Genomic DNA, 23,074 nt, shown 5'->3' with positions numbered 1-23,074 from the left:
ACACACACACACACACACACACACACACACACACACACACACACACACACACACACACACACACACACACACACACACACACACGCACACACACGCACACACACAGCCTGAGCATATTGGCTGCGAAATGGCATACAGTAAACATACACTTTTAACACCCCACTGGGAGTAAAGCCGATCACTAACTCCTGTAGTCAAACAAACAAGTCCACCCTTTTGCAAGCTGGAATGCAGATTATTTGTTCTCTCACTCTCTCTCGTGCACACCAACAAACACACACAGCTACACAGATGCATAAAGTAAATCCTCTTGGCTCCTGTGTGCCCTGGTCAATGGGGAGATCAAGCAGAGGCAGCTTTAGCGAGTGGTTAATCTTTAACCAGGAAGGGATTTGCCTATCAGCTCGTTAAAACTAGCAGTGGTGTTGCATCCAACTGATCCAGCCACCACCCTGCCGACTTGAACGCCATGTCCATCGCAGCAAGGCTGGAAGATCATCGGTCTACAACTGTGGACACATTGTTCGCTCCAAAGAAAAGCAAGTGCATTTTTAACTAATTTGGCTTGGCACATTTAAGTTTTGGGAGTCACCTTTGAACGGGCTAAACAAGGCTGCAATTTCCCTGAAGTGAAATATTTGGCAAGGGAGGTGGTTAAACATGTTTTATAATCATGTTCCAAATTCTCGTGCATTTAACAATCTTGATGTTGGTTGACTTTCCACTGTGCTAACGGAGCAAATAGACAATGTGTGCACTGTACTGGTTATACCAAAAAGGGTTTGACTTTAATAACAACAATTTTTCACCTTTCACTTTTATTTGATTGTGTGACCAGGAAGCAGACATGTAGAAAACAACAGCTCAGATCGTAGAATCTCATTACAGCGAAAAGAGACCAAACCACAGAGGCTTTATACTCACATGGGGAAATTCAGTTTGAGGGCAGGTTCTACTTCCTGCCATGGTCAAATTAGCCAGGTTTAGCTCAGATACTTGCACGGGACAGATTATGGTGTGTGCGCATCCGTTAGGTCTGACAGCATTGTTAGCCAGCTCAAGATGCACTGACAAGAGGGTGTCCAGGTGGGAGTAGTTCCTACTATAGAAATAAAGTACTAGTGATGCTGCAATGTACACATGATAAATGCATGTGGTTGTTTATACACCAACACGATAGTTTTGAATGGAAGAGAAAAAAAATCAAGATGTGCATGCAGTTTCATATGTGCAGGTCTTTTCTTAACTCACAAACAATAAAAACTGTATCTGATCCAAATACTTTTGGATCAAACTGTACATAAACAAACAAAAGTAGGAAACAGAAAAATCAGAAGAGGTCATATTGTCAGTTAAGGCCAACAGGCATGATCAAAAAGGTTAAAGTAGGGGACACATGGATGGTGGAGCTTTGACATAAGTATACACAAATGTATGTCATCATCCACACAGTACACACACACATACGCACATTATTATTCTGAAGCACAGCAGGATAAACCTGCTCTGGTGGTTCCAGGTTTGTTTGACTTCAAAGATGAGATGTCAGGGCAATCTACCCTCAGGCGCGAAAGAACGGATGTGTCTGTTAGTGTTTGCACATGCACGGACACCTGTCAGCGAATGCGTGCGTGCATGAAACCTCGTGTGCCTTGTGGCAAAGGTCGAGCCATCGTATCAGGGAAATCTTGCAACGGCAGCTCTGTGGCTCATGCCGAGTTGAAGAATCAAAGCGGGAGGAAGACAAAGAAGTAAGGGTGAAAAATGAGGGAAGGAGCGGGGAATCAGGAAGAGAGCAAGCGAGTAATGCCTGTGTGAGAGCTGTCGTTATACAGCAGGCCTCCACTATGCAGCTACAGCAGATGCCATAGTGCAGCACATCTTTTTCTGACCTCACTTTCTCCCACTGTCTCTAGCATGCACACACACACACACACACACACACACACACACACACACACACACACACACACACACACACACACACACACATGAGCACATAGGGATGATGTTTGATAAGAAATTATCGAGTTCGAGCCTATTATCGAATCCTCTTATCGAACCGATTCCTTATCGATTCTCTCATCTAGTCCAGATAGGTGGTTGTATATGGAAAAAAACACACAATATTTGGTTTAACAAAAGCTCACTTTTATTATATAAGAAAACAATTTAATCTAATAAATAAATACATATTGACTGTTACCCCCCTAAAAAAATAAAATAAAATAAATAAATATTGACTGTTGTTACCCAAAGTATATTAAGTGGGATTTTTTCAGAAAAACAAATATATACAGTAACACAAAAACAACCTGTCTCTGTGATCACTATAGGTGTATAAATAATAATATAGTGTTAAATAAAATCAGTCCCTTGTGCACAAAACTGAAAATAATACAGCTTTCCAAAAAGTGCAATTCTGCTGCTATTTGACATATCTGTTTGTTATGATGCTTTGACATTTTTGCACTTCATTTCTTTATTGAAAGAAAATTCTATGAAGAGAAAAGTTCTTTGCAAATGTGGATACAATGCTAAAAAAATGAAAAGTTAAAGCTAAAAAAAAAGAAAGACACTTTGAGTTAACATTATTTCTTTATAGGGGAAAAAATGTTATGAGCTAGGGAATATAACAACTACACTACCCAGCATGCAACGGGAGTGACGAGCATGCGCGGTAGCCCCAAAAAGTGTTGTTGCATATCGTCACCCGGCAGCTAAGAATGAGCACGCTGTGAAAGTAAACGTCAAGAACTCAGCCAACACGCCTCGTCTGCATTATTTATAATTAGACAGACAACACATATAAAGTGTGATTTTGTTTTGTTTACAAGGAAAGAAAAACGAAAGTTAAAAAAGGGAGATGTCATATATGTTGTATATATATGTATGTGCTGCGGTTGCTTTAAGAACGTTGTGACAGCTGCCGTAAAGGAGGTGCGTTGCTAGCCTGGTTGCTATGTTTCCGGTTGGTCGTAAAAGTGTTCGTCATGTGTTTGTAGTGTACCCTGCTCAAATCTCTCAGTAAAGTTATTCATTGGATTATACCTTTTGTTTTGAACTTTATTACACCTTGGAGCGCTTTTTCCCGTCCATTTTTTTCCTGCTTTCGCTATCTGTGCCTAATGACTGAGCTACGTGACGCCATTTCTTGTGATGTCTCACGGAGCATTTCTGGTCGGGACGGGATTCGTTCCCAGGGATTTGAATAAAGAACCAACTCTTTTTCGTTACTATAGTGGTCTCGATAACGGGTACCGGTTCTCAAAAAGGGATTCGAGTCCGAGGACTCGGTTCTTTTCTTATCGAACAACCGAGAAAACCGGTTTCGAGTATCATCCCTATGAGCACACGCACACAAATAAAAAAATAATTGTGTGTGTACTGTGAACCTCGTTATTTATCCTTCACCTCTCACTTTTCCAGCTCTGCTCTGCACACTACCACCACCTCAACCTGCCTGCCAGCAGCTTGCAACAAAAACACAAATTTCAAAAGACCAGACTGCATCTTTTCCCTCCAACCACATTCCCCTCTTTTTTTTTTTTTTTAAATTCAGAGACGCACACATCTTCAGAGAGGTAGTGTGTCTTGTGGGTAAGCACAAGCTCAGATGATTTTCTACACCCATCCCCGCATCCGACTCACCCACCCCGGCAGCACCATTTCTTCTGTCTGTTAATTACATGCTGACTGTGGCGGAGGTTGCTGCTTGTGTGTTTGTGTGTCATTTGGGGAGAGTGTGACTGCGTTCTTAGAGATACAGGCGTGGGCGCGTGACAGCACAGTCTGGTTATGCTTCACAATACTGCTTAGGGTGCAAGCACACATATGCAGACACACACTCACACACGCAAAAAGCGTGCACACATTAGTGCCTTCTGTCTTCTCTGGCTCTCATGGTCCATGCCCCGGGAGTCAAGCTGCTGCCTGTGTGGCTGCACACTCTCTAGAAGCCGCTTGCTGAGGGGGACGCTGCCCTCAACGCTCCCCTAATGAGAGGGTCAGCTTCAGCACTAGCCCAGTCTTTGCCATCATCATCATCATCTAAGTAGCCACCAGGTTCTGCTGACCTTGTCGTTTAAGCACCTGCTCCAGCAACACTGAGAAAGGAGGCAGATGTGGATGCTGTGCATGTGAACCATAAAAGCACAAGTAGAAGCACACATGTCGAACAGAGCAGCTTCCGTTATCATGCCTTATCATGGTTCTTGCACCTGTGCTCTGTTACCTTTTAATTAGGAACACACAGGCTGCATGTACCACACAACTGGATGTTATATTACACATTATGTTGTCCGTTTTCTATCTTCACACCTTTGGGTTTGAGCATATACAAAGGCCATCATTTTTAACTTTGATTGAAAAATCCATTCATCCTTTTTCCTTTATCTAATTGAGGGCTGCATGAAGTTTTAGTCAATCCAAGTTCACAGGGACTCAATAGACAACCATTCGGTGTCACGGAGTAAGAAGTGAAAGTGCTGGATGCACGGAAGTCAGCTGAGTACACCGCTACAGTGATTATCGGCTTGGTCAAATACTCATATTTTTTCAATTTCATTTGTTATTATATAAAATATTTTACCTATTTTTTAATTGTATTCTGATTAAAAAGTGTATCCTCCAGTGTATATAAGTGTGTTTTAAAGAGATAAAATAATAAATAATTGATTTAATCATAATATTGATCAAATCAGTATGACAGTCAGCTGTTCAATGTTAGCCGCCCACAATATGCTGTCTGCGGCTAAACAAATAAAAATGAGGGACTTACTAGCATTATAGTAGGACCCGGTTCGCTATAAACAAAGCAGATACTGTAATAGAAGCCATCACAACACTTACTCGCCAACTTTAAGTAGCTCAGGCTCGAAGTGAACCACACTACATTATGATCATGCAACAAATACATTTGACTTAAAACTGTTATTTTTGCTGATTATATGTGTAATTGAGAGTCTTGTAAGATCACTACTGAAGAAAGGAGAGCAGTCATACTCGGGAGGTACTTTTGTATTCATAATCATCTCCCTTCACTCAACACGGTTGTCAAGTGTGGCAGAAAAATCTAGCATACACTTCGGGCCTTCACAATAACATCGCTTTAAGCTACATCCTGTCTGACTATACTAACAAAATAAGAGTCCAAGAAAAATAGCTCACAAATATACTGGTATTAAATAGCACTTCAAGAAACAATACCTTACTACAACTTGTACTAATGGAATGTTGCAAAACAAGTACTGTACTTTCACACTTGCAATTAGTTTCTTGTTTCAAAATTGCACTTTTGAGATGTTTAATAAAGTTTAAACTGTCCAAAGTTGTTTATGGTGAAAAGAAAAACACTAAATACTGATTTTGATTGGGAACTGCACTTTTTGGGGGAATTGTGTTGTGTATCACAAACTGAAACCATTCAGCTGTTTATGCAGTAACTAGCTAATGGCTAATACCATAGCATGCCGTCACAAGGCGATGTGTTACTACGCTAGAAATAGGGTTCATAGGTGTTCGCTCTTACAATAACAATGTCGCTACAGTTCGGTTATTATACAGGTTACGGAACGTAAATTAAGTATTGTTGGCGGTTTTTGAATGCATTTCCAAAGTGATGGTATGGATTGATCCCTTTAGCTGCATTGTTAGCCACCTAGAACAAGCCAATTATTACAAATAAGAATGCAAAAAAAAAAATCCTTTTGTCTTCTTCATAAGGTTTGTGCACGTGTTTTACCCCTTTACAGGGGAACTGCACTTTTTTTTATCCATCCATTTTCTACCGCGTGTCCCGTTCGGGGTAGGGGGGGTGCTGGAGCCTATCTCAGCGTGCGGAAGGCAGGGTACACCCTAGACAAGTCGCCACCTCATCGCAGCACTTTTTATTTATTTATTGTGTCTATTGTTCACAATCATTATGAAAGGCATGACGACGGATGGATTTTTATTTTTAGGCATTCTAAATTAAAAATAAAAGTAAATGAAAGTCTGCTTACAGCGAAGCCAAAGGGAGCTCCTCTATTTTGCCCATAAAAGCCCATAAATAACCATTCAAAAACCGCCACCAAAACTCCATTTACATTTCGTAATTTGAATATCAGCCAAGTATTTTTGGTATATATTGTTATTATAAGTGCTAACGCAGACAAACTATTTATGTTACTGCAGATCCCTTTCATGTGTCACTATGTGTGCATCATCTAGTGGTCTGCTGCTTCCTCGCTTCCTTGTTCCCTGTAAATTTATTCTAGATCATAAATCATGCATATCACCTGGACAAAAGACGTCTGAGTAGGTATTCCGACAAGTTGGTACACTTTGACAGCCATTTAGGACCCAAAACTGGCGAGCACAACACAAAAAGACTTGTGGTCCACCTCCTGCTCCCCCAACTCTGTTTTTTTGTGAGGATGATGAGACATTCTTCACCTAAATGGTATTTTATGAACATCCTAGCAGTCAGCATCCTAATGACAGCATACATTGTACAGTAAATTATTTTTTTATTATGTTTGTTGGCTCTCACAAAGTCTACACAGAGTAATAATCAGTGATGAAGAAAAAAAAACAAACGTTGTGATGCGTTTTTGAAATAAAAATTAAAATGATCAAAATACGCAAATTTTAAATGTTATTTTAAATTTGCCCATTACTACATTACATTATATATTTACATCATGTATATAAAATGTCAATGGAAATGTTTGGGTGTTTTTTAAGGGCTGTATAGGCGGAATTGCCCGGCTCCCATAGGTGCCATTGTAAGCTGACTTTTGATTGCATTTATTTAATATTTAGAATGCAAAAAAAATCCATCCTTCGTTATGTCTCTCATAATGATTGTGAACGATAGGCAAAATACCAAAAAAGTTCACCTTTAAGTGCAGATTGAATCAAATTGTGATTAACTGATTTAGAATTGACTTTAATACCCAGCCATAGTGCCTACTCACCCATATGAATATTTTACCTCATAAGACATTACAACATGTAAATCCTGTTATCTCAAACAGTGCTACCCACTCTAATAAATGGCATGCCTCAAATAATCGCTAGTTGTGTCAACTACTTGAACAAATAAAAGGTAATCCTTTACATGAGATGCTTTACCTCACAAAAATATGTGGTCCTTCCTATAGTTAATGGCCAGGGGCCCACTATTTGAGGGGATTTGGTGAGCATTATTAGTCTATGGTTACGACGCCTTTTTATCCGAGTGTAGGAAAAATCATGGCAATAAAAGCGCAGCAGAGATTCATAATAAATAGTTCCTTATCTAGTTGCATGCAGAAGCCATTTAGTATCTTTTTCTATTTAACAATATGACCTTCATGCGCAAAAAATAAATTTTTGGGGACTAATAAAGAGCAGCTCTACCAACAGCAGCCATACGACACATAATGGACATCGTGGTTCAGGGTAAGGGCTCTGCGCAAAACACAGTATGACAGTCAGCTGATTAAGCTGATGACACAGTGGACGGTAGTAATGTGTGAGTGTGTGTGTGTGTGTGAGGGGGTGGGGGGCTGGGGGGGGGGGGGGGGGGGGTTGAAGTGCCGTACAGACAAGCCATGTTGAAAAGAGATAGAAGCAGACACAGAAAGAGGGGAAGGGAGACATGATGATGAGATAGCAGTAGGAAAAGGCCTTTGTTAAAGAGTTGCCTGTGGCACAATGCTGGTAAGGCCGAGTGCTACTGGAGGAAACACGGACATAGGACTGATAGGAACAAGCGCACATACACGCACACACACACACACACACACACACACACACACACACAAACCGGTGGAGCATTCATTACATACTAAACACACTCATAATAATAATCCTGAATGAAAGGGGTGAGGGCAATAGTCAAGCATGTTCAGTGCTGAGTGTGTGTATGATTCCCTTATCTAGCGTGCTCATGTTGCCTACGTTGTGTTTATTTAGCCTTTGCTTATCAGCCTCAGCGGTATGACAGCGGCAGCAGCAAATGGTGGCAAACCACAAACAAACACACGTTCAACGGGTGTCTACGACGAGGTTTAGAGTGGCGAGAGGAGCGAGAATTACTCAAGCAAACAACAACCAATAATTCACACAACCGTTTCACTTTGGTCTTAAACTTGATTTGGTGGCAGTGAGTCTAACTGGTTTGGACTGTTTAAAATGGTGAGCGCATGTGAACCTATTACTTCTCCACTGTGCTATATATAGTGTGTTCATAACAAATATTACTGTACTGATAACTATCTGTCAGTTGAATGTTTTTTGTAAGCATTTTTAAACAGCTATTACTGTGCAGGTGTATTTAATTATGTGACCGGTGAGCAACCGGATTCACCGAAACATTCTTTCTTACAAAGTGTGAGAGCAATGGGACAATTCAATTAATGTCCCACACACATGCCTTAAAAGCACATATCAGCCATGCCCTCCTCATTATGATAAGCAAAGCAGGGTGACAAAGACATTTCACCATGCATGTTTATGAACAAGCAGTGATAGGCAACCTCTGTTGGGAAATATGGAACAAAAAGCAGCATGCATTTAATAACAAAAACAAAAGAACCACAAAAAAGTGTCTGGTTTAGTGCTTTCCTTGACAATCTCTGGTGTGCTGTTCCATTGGGTTGTGTCCCTACCCTGGCCTCCTGTCTGTCACGAAACAATCCCGTTCATCTTTCCAAATAAGTGCTTTATGGCTTCTTTGTTCAGCTGTCCTAAATGGTCCAGCGTACCTTTACTAATGTTTTCCTAAACACCCATTGTCTACAAAGGATAAATCCATCAAACAGGACCCAAAATGTCACAAAATCCCAGACTGAGCTCGAGATTGAGAATGACAGAAGTAGCCGCAGAATAGGGACACAAATGTGTGTGTGTGTGTGTGTATGTGTGTGTGTGTGTGTGTTTGTGTTTGTGTAAGTGTGTGTGTGTGTGTGTGTGTGTGTGTGTGTGTGTGTGTGTGTGTGTGTGTGTGTGTGTGTGTGTGTGTGTGTGTGTGTGTGTGTGTGTGTGTGTGGGCCAAGCAAAACTTAATTTCCTAAACATCCTACAGCGGTTTCTCTTCCATCACACAGGCAGACCACATAGCAACCCTGCCCTGACACACAAAGCGAGCGGTTTGTGTGTGTTGCCCTTTTCATAAGATCTTAGGACATTGTTTTGTAAGACTAGTCAAATTCAACTTTGCCCAGTAAAATAAATCCCATGCTCTCTATTGTGGAACTATGTAAAGCCATGCAAAAGACCCTGCCTCTCTTTCTACAGTCAGTGATATTCAAAGCTATCAATAAACATTGTTGATAAGGAAATGCATAGAGGGTCACCTTTAACTCTTTGCTCCTTGTGTAAACAGTACAGGGGGCTGCTTGGGATGGTGCTAATCACTCTCTAAACAGCACCAGGTGCTGTTGCCACAGACAAACTGTCACCAACACTCTCCTGAACACAGCTGCTGTCTAGCCCCCCCAACCCCCCAGACGCTCTACACACTGCAGGCGGGCACAACACCACAAACAGCACAAAAGGCCCCTGAAAATATGCCAACCTGATTAGGGATAGGTTTGCTGAGCAAAAATTTCAACAACTTTAAAAACGTCACTTTGCAAAAAGGATATGCTTGGACCGAGCCAGGTTTACATACATCATCTTACATTCATTGTGCGCTCAACTATCACTATCAGACATAATGTGTAAGACTCTTACAAGGGAGCAGATATTTAACACAAGTTGCAAAAGTTATTTAAAAAAAATTAAACTTTTTTTTTTTTTACATAAATAAATATAAGATAATACATAAGAAGGGACGGCGTGGCGAAGTTGGTAGAGTGGCTGTGCCAGCAATCGGAGTGTTGCTGGTTACTGGGGTTCAATTCCCACCTTCTACCTTCCTAGTCACGTCCGTTGTGTCCTTGGGCAAGACCCTTTGCCTCTGATGGCTGCTGGTTAGCGCCTTGCATGGCAGCTCCCGCCATCAGTGTGTGAATGTGTGTGTGAATGGGTAAATGTGGAAATACTGTCAAAGCGCTTTGAGTACCTTGAAGGTAGAAAAGCGCTATACAAGTACAACCCATTTATCATTTATTATTTAACTTAATATTACAAAATAGTAATATATGCAAATTTATTTAAAATAAATTGTTAACTGGAATCAATAACGCGACTCTTTGAATTTCTGTAATTTCATAATATATTTTCACGTGGCTTTTTATTTTTAGAAAAACCCATTTATATTTCGCTAAGCAATAATTGGTTAATATTTAAAACAAACATGCGTATTTCGCAAGCAAATATTTTTTAGCTTACCTCATTATTAACAACCCTGTCTGCAACTGAAGTGGGTGGATCTTTCCACTCGATGTCTACGGCAGTTGTCGATGTAAACAAAGGATGAAGTCCGTAAGGTTTGCTCACTTTCGGTTGACATCCAAAAGTACCAGCTAGTGAAAAGTTTGTTTTCCTTGCTTCAAGTTGTTTCATGTTTTTGGCGTTTCGCATGTACTTCCAAAGTCTTGAAACCTCGTGATCCATAGTCAATATTATCATGACACCACGTGCACAAAACCTTTCCGGGACGATCGATTTTCCGAATAAAATCCCCGAACAAAGTCGTAACTTTCTTCTTCCCAACAGTATCAGTGATTTCCCTTTCCATCCAGTCCCATCGAAACTTATTTTTGACATGTTTATCAATTTATTTTACTCATAAAGCGTCCTTTCTCTCGAGAATCGACATTGTTTACATATGGAAAATGGCCGTAGTAACCATTATGAATGATGACGTTATTAACGTCATCATTCATAACAGATGTCCTGATTGGTCACAAGGAACATATCGACCAATCAACTACGGCGTAATATAAACTACGTCTCGAATCTTGATTTAGGGTCGGAAAAAAAACGGAAAAACGGGAGATAATTTTTTTTTTTTCCCGAGATTAAAAAAGACGGAATTCCGACTTTAGACGGAAAAATCACATGCCTGAAAGTCTTTTCATGTCAGCAATTGAACTTCAAATGTGAAACTTATTTCAGGGTTTCCCACACATTCATTCATTTGTGGCGGCCCGCCACGAAAGAATTACGTCCGCCACAAATAAAAATAAAAATAAAATTTAATTTTTTTTTTGTCCTCTCCAGCTTCTCAGGCAAATCATATAGTTGATGTAGATGCCCATATTGGCTGTTCAGATTTACTATACAAAAGAGAAGTGTAGGATACTTCTCTTGTTGCCTTATTTTTATTTGACTTTATTAAATGTATTTATATTAGAAACACAACATGTGTATATAACAAAAGGTGCAAAGTCTGCAGGCAGTAGGAAACACATGGTTAAGTGTAGGGAGTAAAACTGATGGCAGTCTAAAGTTCAAGATTTTTGGAGCTCTTTGTTCAGTGGATCAGATGTTTGATGAAGCTCTGTGTCTATCTACCACCACTACTGTTTTCTGTTTATTTGTTACTGACTGTGGCAGGACACCTCTGCCTCTGTTTCACTTTATGTAGCTGGTAAATAATATGGTTGTAGTAGTAGGCTAAAGTTAAATTATTTAGTATGCACTAATTAAAGGGGCAGAGCTTTGAGACATTTTAGCTTTTATATTTTATAAGATATATTTTTTTGTAAGAACCACAATTAATAAATATATTTCAGTGAATAACTTATTGTTCAAATCTGTATATAAATATGTACATAAAGTGTTGTAATTATATTGTAAAATGGATGGATGGATGGATGGACGTTTAAAACAAAACTGTTATTACTAATTAGTAAGTATACATTTTTTGAGCCTTTTTAGAGAATATCAAATCATTGTAGTAAATTATGCAAATTACTCGATGATGTCATGGTGACCACGCCCATAGCCACGCCCCCACCGCCACAGGTATCTTGGCAGTTTATGGGAAACACTGTATGTGATATAAAGTCATTACATGCAAAGTGAGATATGTCAATCCTTTATTTATTCAAGTTTTGATGATCATGGCTTACACTTTTTGAAAACCACACATTTTCGAACATTTTCAATTTGAGGTTTTCATAAGCTGTAAACTGTAATCATCAAATTTAAGGCTGCAACTAACAGTTATTTGATAGTTAATTAGTCGACGACTATCTTAACGATTAGTCGATGAGTCAGATTATAAAGCATACACATATTTAATGGTTCTAATTTTTCCATCGACTTTTTAATGCAGCTTAAGTTATTATAGGCATGTGCTTACGAACAACAAATATTTCTAATTAATTCATAAATATTTATTTGTACTGTAACTGTGCTGCTCACTCAGCTGTTAAAAAATGATTAAATGATTATTAAAATGTTTCCATTAAAAAGAAAGGAAAGACAAAGTGTTAAAAACACAATTAACCTTGTTTATGTATTTTAAAAAACAACTGTTAAAATAGCAGCAAAAAAAACTAACAATAAAACACAAAATCCAACTTACTCTAAAAAACAGCATTTTGTGATGACGTGGTTAAAAAGCTTCAAACTGGTGTATTGACTATCGATTAACTCTTGGCAGTTTTAGCGCTCTAATAGACTCAATGTGTTGAATTCTATATTAAATGAATTTTTAAAATGTTGCCTATTTAATAGATTGAATTAATAGATTAATTCTTATGATACCTTCGCATTGGTGCCTGGCTGTGTGTGTGTGTGTGTGTGTGTGTGTTTGTGTGTGTGTGTGTGCGCACGGCTCACGTTTGTTATTGTGCCTTTTTTACGGCATTGTAAATTGACACCGCTTTAAAAAGTACTTGAAAAGATGTAGACAAATTTTAGCTGGCTGACTTTGGCTAAAATGATATTTAAATCTATTTTTCACAAAATGTCGTGTCTCACTTGTTAGCTAGCTAGCGAGGCACAAGACAAGCTAACAATCTTATCGAGGCTAAGACCGCATCCTCCCTCCAGATGTCCAACATCATGCCTCCGCATTAAATGCTCGCGTATCACACATGTAATGCCATAAAAACAAAGTCCGCTTTGCAAAATGAGCAAGGTATTCATGTTTTTAACAAAAATAAGTGGAATTGTTCTTACACTTTACATGTTGTTTACATGCGAGTGGCCGCGCAGACCCGCTTGTGGCGGAAAAACACAAGTGATGTCGACAAATATCATTTTTGACGACAAATTTGATTGTCGATATTTGTCCGTAATGTCGACTAATCGTTGCACCCTAATCAAAATTATATCAAAAGAAAGCTTGACATATCTCGAGTTGCATGTAATAAGTCTATGTCATATATTCGTTTCACCTGGTAAATCTAAACAAACCTTTGCAAAATATTCTACTTTTTTAAGTTTCACCTGTATTTTTTACAGGGAGATGACACAATTCTTAAAAGTTTTGAAAATGTCACAACATGTTGCATTTTTGTGTTTTATTTTGTTATATTTGAAGAATATATATTTGTTTTTTGAAATGTTTTTATTGTCTACACTATGTGCCTTTTAAGACCTCACGGTTGGCTTTGTAAGGTCATGTTACCTCTAAACTAAACTAAATTGATGCTAATCCACCTTTTTATTCTCTTTTTTTCAAAAATAAGAATTGATGAGAGAACCGATAAAGTTAAGTTAAGTTAAAGTTAAAGTACCAATGATTGTCTCTGCATTTGACTCATCACCCTTGATCACCCCCTGGGAGGTGAGGCGAACAGTGAGCAGCAGCGGTGGCTGCGCCAGGGAATCATTTTTGGTGATTTAACCCCCAATTCCAACCCTTGATTTAACCCCCAATTCCAACCCTTGAAGCTGAGGAACCGAATCGTTAAGTAAAATCGAAAGCGGATTTGGAACCGGAAAAATATTATACATTTCCATCCCTAGCAGTAGCACAGATGACCAAACTGAGTCAACAAAGCAGTGCATTAGCAACTGCGAACATTATCAGACTTCAAACTATTATCTTTAAAATTTGTGTTTTAGTAGCGACAGTATATTCTCAATCAGGGTCAATATAATGATTAAAACATCACAGATACATCCACTTACAACAATGGAAAAATCCAAGAAAGCGTCCAGACAGCCCACATGTCCACTATGAATTAATCTGATCAGTGTGGAGATTATTTTCATTTACCTTTATTCACATTTGTTTATAAACATAGCATGTGTCAACCATAGTGAGTATTTGGATTTGACTATGTGAGATGTCATTGTTTCATTTCACTATGAAACAATGACATCTCACATTGTCAAATCCAAATACTTCTTCATTTTTATGAATCACAAATTATCAGACAGTGTAGTTTTCTGTATATGCTGTCCCATTTTAAGGCATTTGATTCATTGCATCAATAACTGAATGGCACTCAGACTGGCGCAGACCTCCAACAAAGAATACAAGCTCTATATGACAAAAACTGGATTTGGACCTGGCAGTATAAACCAGGCCTAGAATTTATGCATTTATGCAGTGCAAAATATCTAAAAATCTGAGAGCAAACATTAATTTCCGGATCTACACAACATTTTAATGTTTATTTCCTTGGTCCATGCCTCACACCTTGACACTAATGTCAACGTGTAGTTTTTGTGTGTAATCCAGCTAAAATACTCACAAGCATAACACACATTCCAAAACATGGACTTCTGGGGTAATCAATTAAACAATATGCCAATAGTGACAGCACACACACATATATTCATTTAAAATACTGCAGACAAAAACAACAAAATCACAACAACAAAAAAAACAGTCGTACTCACACTAGGCCAACACAATCCGTATCTTATTTAAAGAAAGACTGTAATGTGATCGCAACTTCTTAATGACAGCCGCAACATCTAAGAATAGAAACAAAGAAAATACTACAAATAATAAAAAAATTTAAACCTATGACACGTTTGGTCACCCGCGATGACAGTGTAAGAAACAAAGATGTGTCATGTAATTAAGATGATCACTATTACTGGCGGCCGTCATTTTGCAAAAATGACTAAAAAAGGGGACAGCAGCGTTTTTATAAGCTACATTTAAAACACTTCCTTGCGGTCTACATAACATGTAATAGTAGTTTTTTTGTCAAAATTTTGAAATTATTATGTTAACAGACCGTCTTCAAGCTGCTTTCTGACCGTCTTTTCAGGATGCAATGTTTGCTGGGCGATCTAATTTATGTGCCTCCACTTCAACTGCATCTTCTTCTCATCAGGCATGTTGTAGTCTTTAGCGCTTTCATATCGAGTCCACTGACAAATATAAATTAGAACTATATGTTACTCTGTATTAAAAATGGTAACAGCGGAGGATGCATGTGCATGTACGAGCCAGTCTGCCCCACACGAGGATAGAAAAAAAGAAGGAACTTATTGACTACAATGGCGGACTCGTACAAAGCTCTTTGGGTAAAACTTTACCATATACTGTATGGAGATATACTTGCTGACGTCACCAACTGTAAAACCTCACAATTGTGGGCAAATTCCAAACGGCTTGTTTGGAGGAAGGTATGAAGGAAAGCAAGATTGTTTTATAAATATATTTTCGCAATGCCTCCAAAGTTTGATTTCAAATTTTCGGGATTTATGCAGATCCCAAATACACAAAAACAGGTACTAATAGGTAAGAAAATGTGGTTTTGCACAGTAGGTCCAAACAATAAATAATCCAAAATAATCCAAAACAATCCAAACAAGCAAACGGACCAACGCATGGATGTTCAAGGTGAACGCAGAGTGTGTGTGTGCCTTTAAAAGGCGGTGTCTGTTGCCAAGTGACGTGTCATGTCAGTGAGGGCTTCAGCTGAACTGTATTTGTTAGCTTTAGCAGTTAGCAGCAGCAGGCTGTTCTGTTTTACATAACATGATTCCCGGGCGCGGCCACCGCTGCTGCCCACTGCTCTCCTCACCTCCCAGGGGGTGATCAAGGGTGATGGGTCAAATGCAGAGAATAATTTCGCCACACCTGGTGTGTGCGTGACAATCATTGGCACTTTAACTTTATAATTGTGATTAATGACTGTGATTTCAATATTAATGAAAATAATTGTGATTACTATGATGGCCATAATTGTGCAGCCCTGGTTACAACAGTGACTTTTATCACAAACACTGATCCGAAATCAGAGTTTAATAAACCAACCAATCACAGGTCTTCTTTAGTGTGGGTGCCTGTTGCTGCTGTAGAATTCACTTTGTGCGCATGCGCCCTCTGGAGAAGCAGCTGTTGAAACGTGCCCGCGCTTCAGTCAATTGAAGGCGCGCGCCTGGGAAGCGATTCAACACGGTCCACCTGCCGCGCACACGCACACGCACAACCACACACGGAGGGGTCACATCCTTCACTGGAGGGCACCAAATGGTCAACAACATGTGTCTCCAGAATATGAGATTTAAAAGAGTTACTTTATTTAAAAAAAAAAAAAAGCGAGTAATGAGAGTTAAAAAAAAATGTCTGTGGGTTGTGTTTTCCATGATAATCACATCAACTAGAAGTTAATTTGGGTGGTTAAAGGGGGGGGGGGGGGGCGGGGGGGGTCAACCCTTCAGACTAATCTGCTTTTAAAAGATAATTGTATGGCCAACCTTAACAAGACACACATAGAAGGAATGCTGACGTTCATATCGCGACAAGCTTAGCGCATAAGAACACGGAACACTGACAAGAAAAATAAAACTTAATAGCCTATTTTTCGTCGATATAGTTACGACTTCCTGCACAAAGCTCGCCATACGCTGCCTTGTTCAGCCCCAAATGTCCTGTGGTCGTCTCACTCACCGCAAAATGCAAGAACGGGCTAAAATTCCACCGGCTTGAATAAACAAGGAGTAATTTCCTGGCGTCATTGGCGGCAGAGGCGCGGGTCCATCTCTGCCTGTCGAGACTTTTGTTGTCACGCAGGAAGCTCCGGCAGCGACAGAAGAGAGGGGAAGGTTTGCCGGCACAAGAGAGCCGGGAGGTGGGGCTTCTTCCTCGGCGGGGGCAGGACACACAGACACGCCGGAGGAGGGGGAAGGTGGAGGGAAGGGAGGGGAAGGGAGGGGAGGGGGCAACAAGCACCTGCTCCCCCCAATCCCCCCGCCAATTAGCCACGCCCCCAAGCCTGAAGGACTGACCCGTCATTGCCCCCCTCCCCTTCCCTTCACCTAATGACATAAATAAAATAGTCACTTCCTGTTTCTTGCAAACTATTACAGAGTAGCTTCAACTTAATAACATGAGTTTATTTATGAATACTAATATGTATGTATTTATGCCGGACACGACAAACCAAAAATACTCTTCATCTATACAATTCCAGTAGGAAAAAATAGTATCATACTGTAATATTGTACATGTTAATTGTTGTATATTGTATATAATAATAAATAAATGGGTTATACTTGTATAGCGCTTTCCTACCTTCAAGGTACTCAAAGTGCTTTGACAGTATTTCCACATTTACCCATTCACACACACATTCACACACTGATGGCGGGAGCTGCCATGCAAGGCGCTAACCAGCAGCCATCAGAGGCAAAGGGTCTTGCCCAAGGACACAACGGACATGACTAGGAAGGTAGAAGGTGGGAATTGAACCCCAGTAACCAGCAACACTCCGATTGCTGGCACAGCCACTCTACCAACTTTGCCACACCGTCCCTTAAAAATGTAATATAAAATATCAGTATACATCATATACTGTATACATCATATGTAAATATTACATATATGTTATATTTTATATTGCTACTACGGTACATTTTTTGTCTACTTTATACCTGCATTATCCTTTCCATCCTTATACTATCCATCCTTTGTAACTGAGCTACTGTGTGGAACAATTTCCCTTGTGGATCATTAAAGTTTGTCTAAGTCTAAGTCTAAGTATCTGCAATACTATGGCGTTATTTGTAAAAAAACAAAAAACAAAAAAACAAACAAACAAAAAAAAACAACAACATTACATTTAAAGTTCAAAAAAGCAAGTTGTGTGTTTGTTCGAAGGAGCAGGGAGAAGCAAAGCTTTTAATGTCCTGCCCCATCACTCAGATATAATAATCTGACAATGCGATACATAGTCACAAAATATATAACAATATTCAGTATATTATGCAAGGTACATTATATTATATTTGTAACAATAAGTCAATTATTGTAAACATTGCCTTTATCTCCGATATAGATTAGCGCAGTGGTTCTCAAACTTTTTTTTCATTACCGTAAATACAATCTCAGAAAAAAAAATTTTGTCTCTCTGAGTATACTCACATAATGACCAACATTAAAATACAATGGCATAACAGGCCTAAATATTCATTAAAAACAAGGCAGATGTTTTATTTAACAAGTGTATTTAATACTTTTGGCCACTGTAACATTGCACACAGTTTAAACAGTAACACTGTGTTTGAATGCAGGAAAACAAAGCACTGTACATTCATCAAGTGATTATTTGGTGTACCACTAGATGGTGTACCACAGTTTGAGAGTCATTGGATTAGTGATTGTTTAAGCCATACAGTTCTCCTCGTGACTGCGTGGGTTCCCTCCGGGTACTCCGGTTTCCTCCCACCGCCAAAAACATGCACCTGGGGATAGGTTGATTGGCAACACGAAATTGGCCCTAGTGTGTGATAGTGAGTGTGAATGTTGTCTGTCTATCTGTGTTGGCCCTGTGATGAGGTGGCGACTTGTCCAAGGTGTACCCCGCCTTCCGCCCGAATGCAGCTGAGATAGGCTCCAGCACCCCCCGCGACCCCAAAAGGGACAAGCGGTAGAAAATGGATGGATGGATGGAATTCGCACACACTAGCCACTTTTTTAAGTACAGTACATCTGTACAAGCTAATGAGTGTGCAAACCTAAACATGCACAACAGGGCAATTAGAGCTCATGGCTGAGCTGGAGCCTATGACAGCCAAACAATTACCAGACACGCACTGTTTCGACAAACAATCAATCAGACTTATGTTCTCACAACTACGGACAATTTATCGCAGGTTTCTCAAACTCACAGCTTGAGGGGCCATTTGCGATCCGCAGGCCCATAGTTGGCCCCCCACACCACTTAATTTCATTGCCTCCCAGGGTGCGCAGTCACCCTGGGAGGCTAATATACTTAGATATATTATATCACAACAGACACACAGAGGGCAACACAAAGAGCAACTTCCTGTAAACAAGCGCCAGTATCTCAGCTGGCCATCTCAACAGTGTCACAATACACAATTTTTACACTCAAATTTACATCAATAATGCCTAGAGGCCTACCATAGCTCAGGATCACTGTAGCTTCTGGTACAGTAGATCTAGTTAACATTTAGTTACGTGGTTAAAACCAGATTCTGAAGTGAATACTTTAGTTAACATAACATGCATGTTCTTGGACTATAAGAAAGAACCCATGCCAACAAACTCTACACAGACTGTGAAGCTTATCCATACTATGTATTATTTTTTATTACCACCTGTACATAACGCAAATATGTAGTTTTGAATCCCTTAATAATGCTCGTGCATTTTTCTGTCTTGTTCATATAGCTAGTAGAATTTAAATGTATACACATAGGTTGTGTGAATAATACAAATAGGGCTGCTATTTTTTTTTTTTCGATTAGTCAACTAGTTGGCCCTGTGATGAGGTGGCGACTTGTCCAGGGTGTACCCCGCCTTCCGCCCGATTGTAGCTGAGATAGGCTCCAGCGCCCCCCGCGACCCCAAAGGGAATAAGTGGTAGAAAATGGATGGATGGATGGGATAGTCAACTAGTCAAACGGTACTTTCTTACGATTTTGCTGTACACGTTTGAGTTTCACTTTGAGACCTCGACTTGATTTTGACTCATTTTTTGTAGCAAAATGCACCATAATTGTTAAATGAATGTGTTAGTTCATATTGAATTAAACCACAAAATCCTTTTTATTTACCCATTTCCATCTCTCAGAGCATAAATTATAAATACAGCACACTAAGTGGGCTGCTAATGTGGGAATACAATAATTTAATAAGGCCTCATTTTTAATTGAAACAAGCAACAGGTGTTCGAAAAATGTCCCCTTTGTTTTACAATTTAATGATGCTGCTCAGCTCATAAATGGGATAGTGAAGTAATTCCACCAAATGTCCACAAGGGGACAGCCACTAACCAAGAGCTCATGTAGTGATGATGACAACCTCTACCAACCCTTGCCTGGTTTATCAATGGTTTTACTGTGGATTAGATCGCAGCGGCTGCACAGATTGTGAAATCAAAGCCACTCTTGTAAGAAATAAAAGCTGCACTGTTCTCCTAAAGCTGAGGATGAGCATTCAGATTAGATAGGTGATGGCTGCAATCGGGTGGAAGTAGAATAAGACACGTTTGACTGATTTTTTTTAAGTAAGCCTGCACCTGCAACATGAAGCACACAGCACATGGAATCTAACAGATCATGTCTGCGCTTTAGATGTCATGACCTTACCCTCCAATGTGTGTATGAGTGCATCACATGTGCAGTGTGTGGTATCGCCTGTAGCGCCTTGTCTCTCCTCCAAGCACTAGAGTGTGTCCCTGACCTCTATAGTGAGAGCGAGCAGGTATAATGATGCCGCATGGAGACCTCAGCCTCTGATGTGCCAGCCTCTGATGCTCCCGTTTGGACAGCGTTCTCCTCACTGACAGAGACACCTTCTGTTTACTCGGTCACATGGCCTTGTCTTATAATGTATTTTATCTAATTAGTGCTCCATTATTGTTGAGGCATTATTTGCTGCTCGTGGTAAGTCAGTTCACATTGGCACTGCAAATCTTCACAAATATGTTTACGTAGTTTGAGTGTGAGTTTGAGTTTGTGTTTATTTCGAACATGCATGCATACAACATGATACATCACAATTTCCAGTTTCTCTATTCAACATGTTCGAAAAGGAGTAGGAAGAAGCAGAGCTTATTTAATCCTACCCCTTTTCCTTTACGTAGCAGTTGCTAAAACTTTTGTTCACTTCCTGTTCTCAATTTATTTCCAATGTACTCCATAAGTAATAACAATACAAATAAATAAATAATAATTAGTGAAGTAAGTTATTTTTTATATGGTGAGATAAGTAAGATTATGTAGAAAATAAATGGATGGATGAAATACATTCAAAATGTTTATCATGGTTCTTCTTCTTTCTACTTTGTAAACACTTTAATTTTGAAGAGTTTCTTGAAGTAGATCATATTAGTACATTGTTTGATTTCTTTGCTTAATCCATTCCATAATTTAATTCCACATACTGATATACTGAAGGTCTTAAGTTTTGAAAAAATGTTTTAAATTACATTTTTCTCTAAGATTATATTTCTCCTCTTTTGTTGAGAAGAATTGTTGTATATTCTTGGGTAGTGTTGCAGCGCGGATTCGAACCCAAGATTTTCCCTCAGCAAGATCACACTCCCTGTCTGGCAGCATGTCAGGACACGCCCCCACCGATTGCATCACGCCCTCACTTCGCCGCAGCTGCAGGCGGTTAGTCATCAGCACACCTGGCAGTAATCAGGAGGACAGCATAAGAACCAGTCACTCCTTGGGACCTACGCCGGAACGTCGTTAACTCTTGTAGTAAGCATTACGTCTCTGGCTTCCCTCTCGTTGTCCTCGCCTTGCTTTTGTCTTTTGCCCCTTTTTGTCTTGTTGACTTATGTCCCTTGTTCTCCTTGCAGTTGCCTCTCTCAATCCTCGATCACTCGTTTTGGACTTGGACATTGTTGCTTGCCGCCTGCCTTCGACCACCTGCCTGTCCCCGGATCTCCCTTGTGCCTACCCTCTTGGTCAGACAAACTTTTCATCCATCACGCATGTACAACATCCTCTTGAATTATTTACATGGTTAATTCTACACTTAATCCTGCAACCAACACTTAGAGTAGCATACACATCCCACACAATCATCAAAGGTTACAATAAACCTGGTAACCTTAAGCTCTTCGTGGTGTCGTCTCCTTCCAACCCTCACGTACATAACAGGTAGCAGGTTATAGTTTGCTTTGTGTATAATTTTAGCTGTTTGCAAACTCACTATGTCGTGGAATTTCAGTATTTCCGATTCAATGAATAAAGAGTTTGAATGCTCTCTATATCCAACATTATGTATTATTCTAACTGATCTTTTTTGTAACACCGTTAATAAATGAAGTGTACTTTTTCTAGTTATTTCCCCATAATTCTGCACAATAACTCAGATATGGTAACACTAACAAGCAGTAGAGAATATGGAGTGATTTTTGGTCTAGAACATGTTTTGCTTTATTCCTTATTGACGTGTGTCTTGTAGTAAAAGACAGCATATGCATAACTAAATTAAGTGAATGATGATTGAAAAAAAAGTTCGATATGCATGCTTTTCTCCCCTTAAAATCACATATTTTGTTGTTTTGCACACTGCAAACTAATGTGTAACATAGGAGTCTGAAACAGCTGAAAATGTTATTATTTAGCTACACACGAGGAAAACAATTTTAAAAACAGCTCTTAATATGAAGCAATTCAGTTCTACACTCATGCAAACGACAAACACAAGAATAAACATAAGATAAATTGGTACAGCTATCTGATGCGGGTGTACCAATGACTGATAAACATGGATCTAAACTACCTCCGCAACCTCTGAGTAGGTGTGTTTCTGTCAGGGGCGTCAAAGTGAAGGAGTAAGTAGGGGTTTTGCAAAGTTTGGAGGGTTTTTTTCTGTTATTTACATACATTATACAAAAAAATGTCATTAATGCGAGTATCAAATATAGCTGTCAAAGTTTAATATTAAGATTGCTTGCATCAAATTAAGAATGTCTAAGAATACCTACACCCGCTATCAAAAATGCAAAATTGTTCGTTCCGGATAACGGCAAACCTACTTCGAAGTACACTTCACTCGTAACACAGACGGCATAAGGTCATCTAAGCTCACCTTTAAGCATTCACACACAGAAACAACATTTTGGAACAAGGATTAGGTGATAGACAAAAGGTAAACATATCATGAATCAATCTGTGGCAGCAGTGGAAAATGTTATGTACAAGTTTCACTTTTGTATATCATTGTACATAACTGTGGTGTGTCCAAGGACCCTCGATTAAAGTTAGAAACAGAGGCATCACTAGTTTTTAAAGACAGAGAGAG

The 23,074-nt window shown here is 39.5% G+C and overlaps 1 protein-coding gene and 1 long non-coding RNA gene across 2 annotated transcripts in view; one reads left to right on the top strand and one right to left on the bottom strand.

Moving 5' to 3' along the window:
• Positions 1-23,074, bottom strand: part of gse1b (Gse1 coiled-coil protein b) — a 421,407-nt gene that overhangs the window by 56,316 nt on the left and 342,017 nt on the right. The window lies entirely within an intron of this gene.
• Positions 307-21,879, top strand: LOC133634041 (uncharacterized). The gene is made up of 3 exons (XR_009821871.1): positions 307-543; positions 21,304-21,519; positions 21,621-21,879. It is a non-coding gene; the product is annotated as an uncharacterized LOC133634041 (long non-coding RNA).

Source organism: Entelurus aequoreus, linkage group LG02 (genome assembly GCF_033978785.1).
Source record: "Entelurus aequoreus isolate RoL-2023_Sb linkage group LG02, RoL_Eaeq_v1.1, whole genome shotgun sequence".
Classification (NCBI taxonomy): Eukaryota; Metazoa; Chordata; class Actinopteri; order Syngnathiformes; family Syngnathidae; genus Entelurus; species Entelurus aequoreus.
Note: the sequence above shows the minus strand (reverse complement) of the source record. Positions and strands in the feature narration are given on the sequence as shown.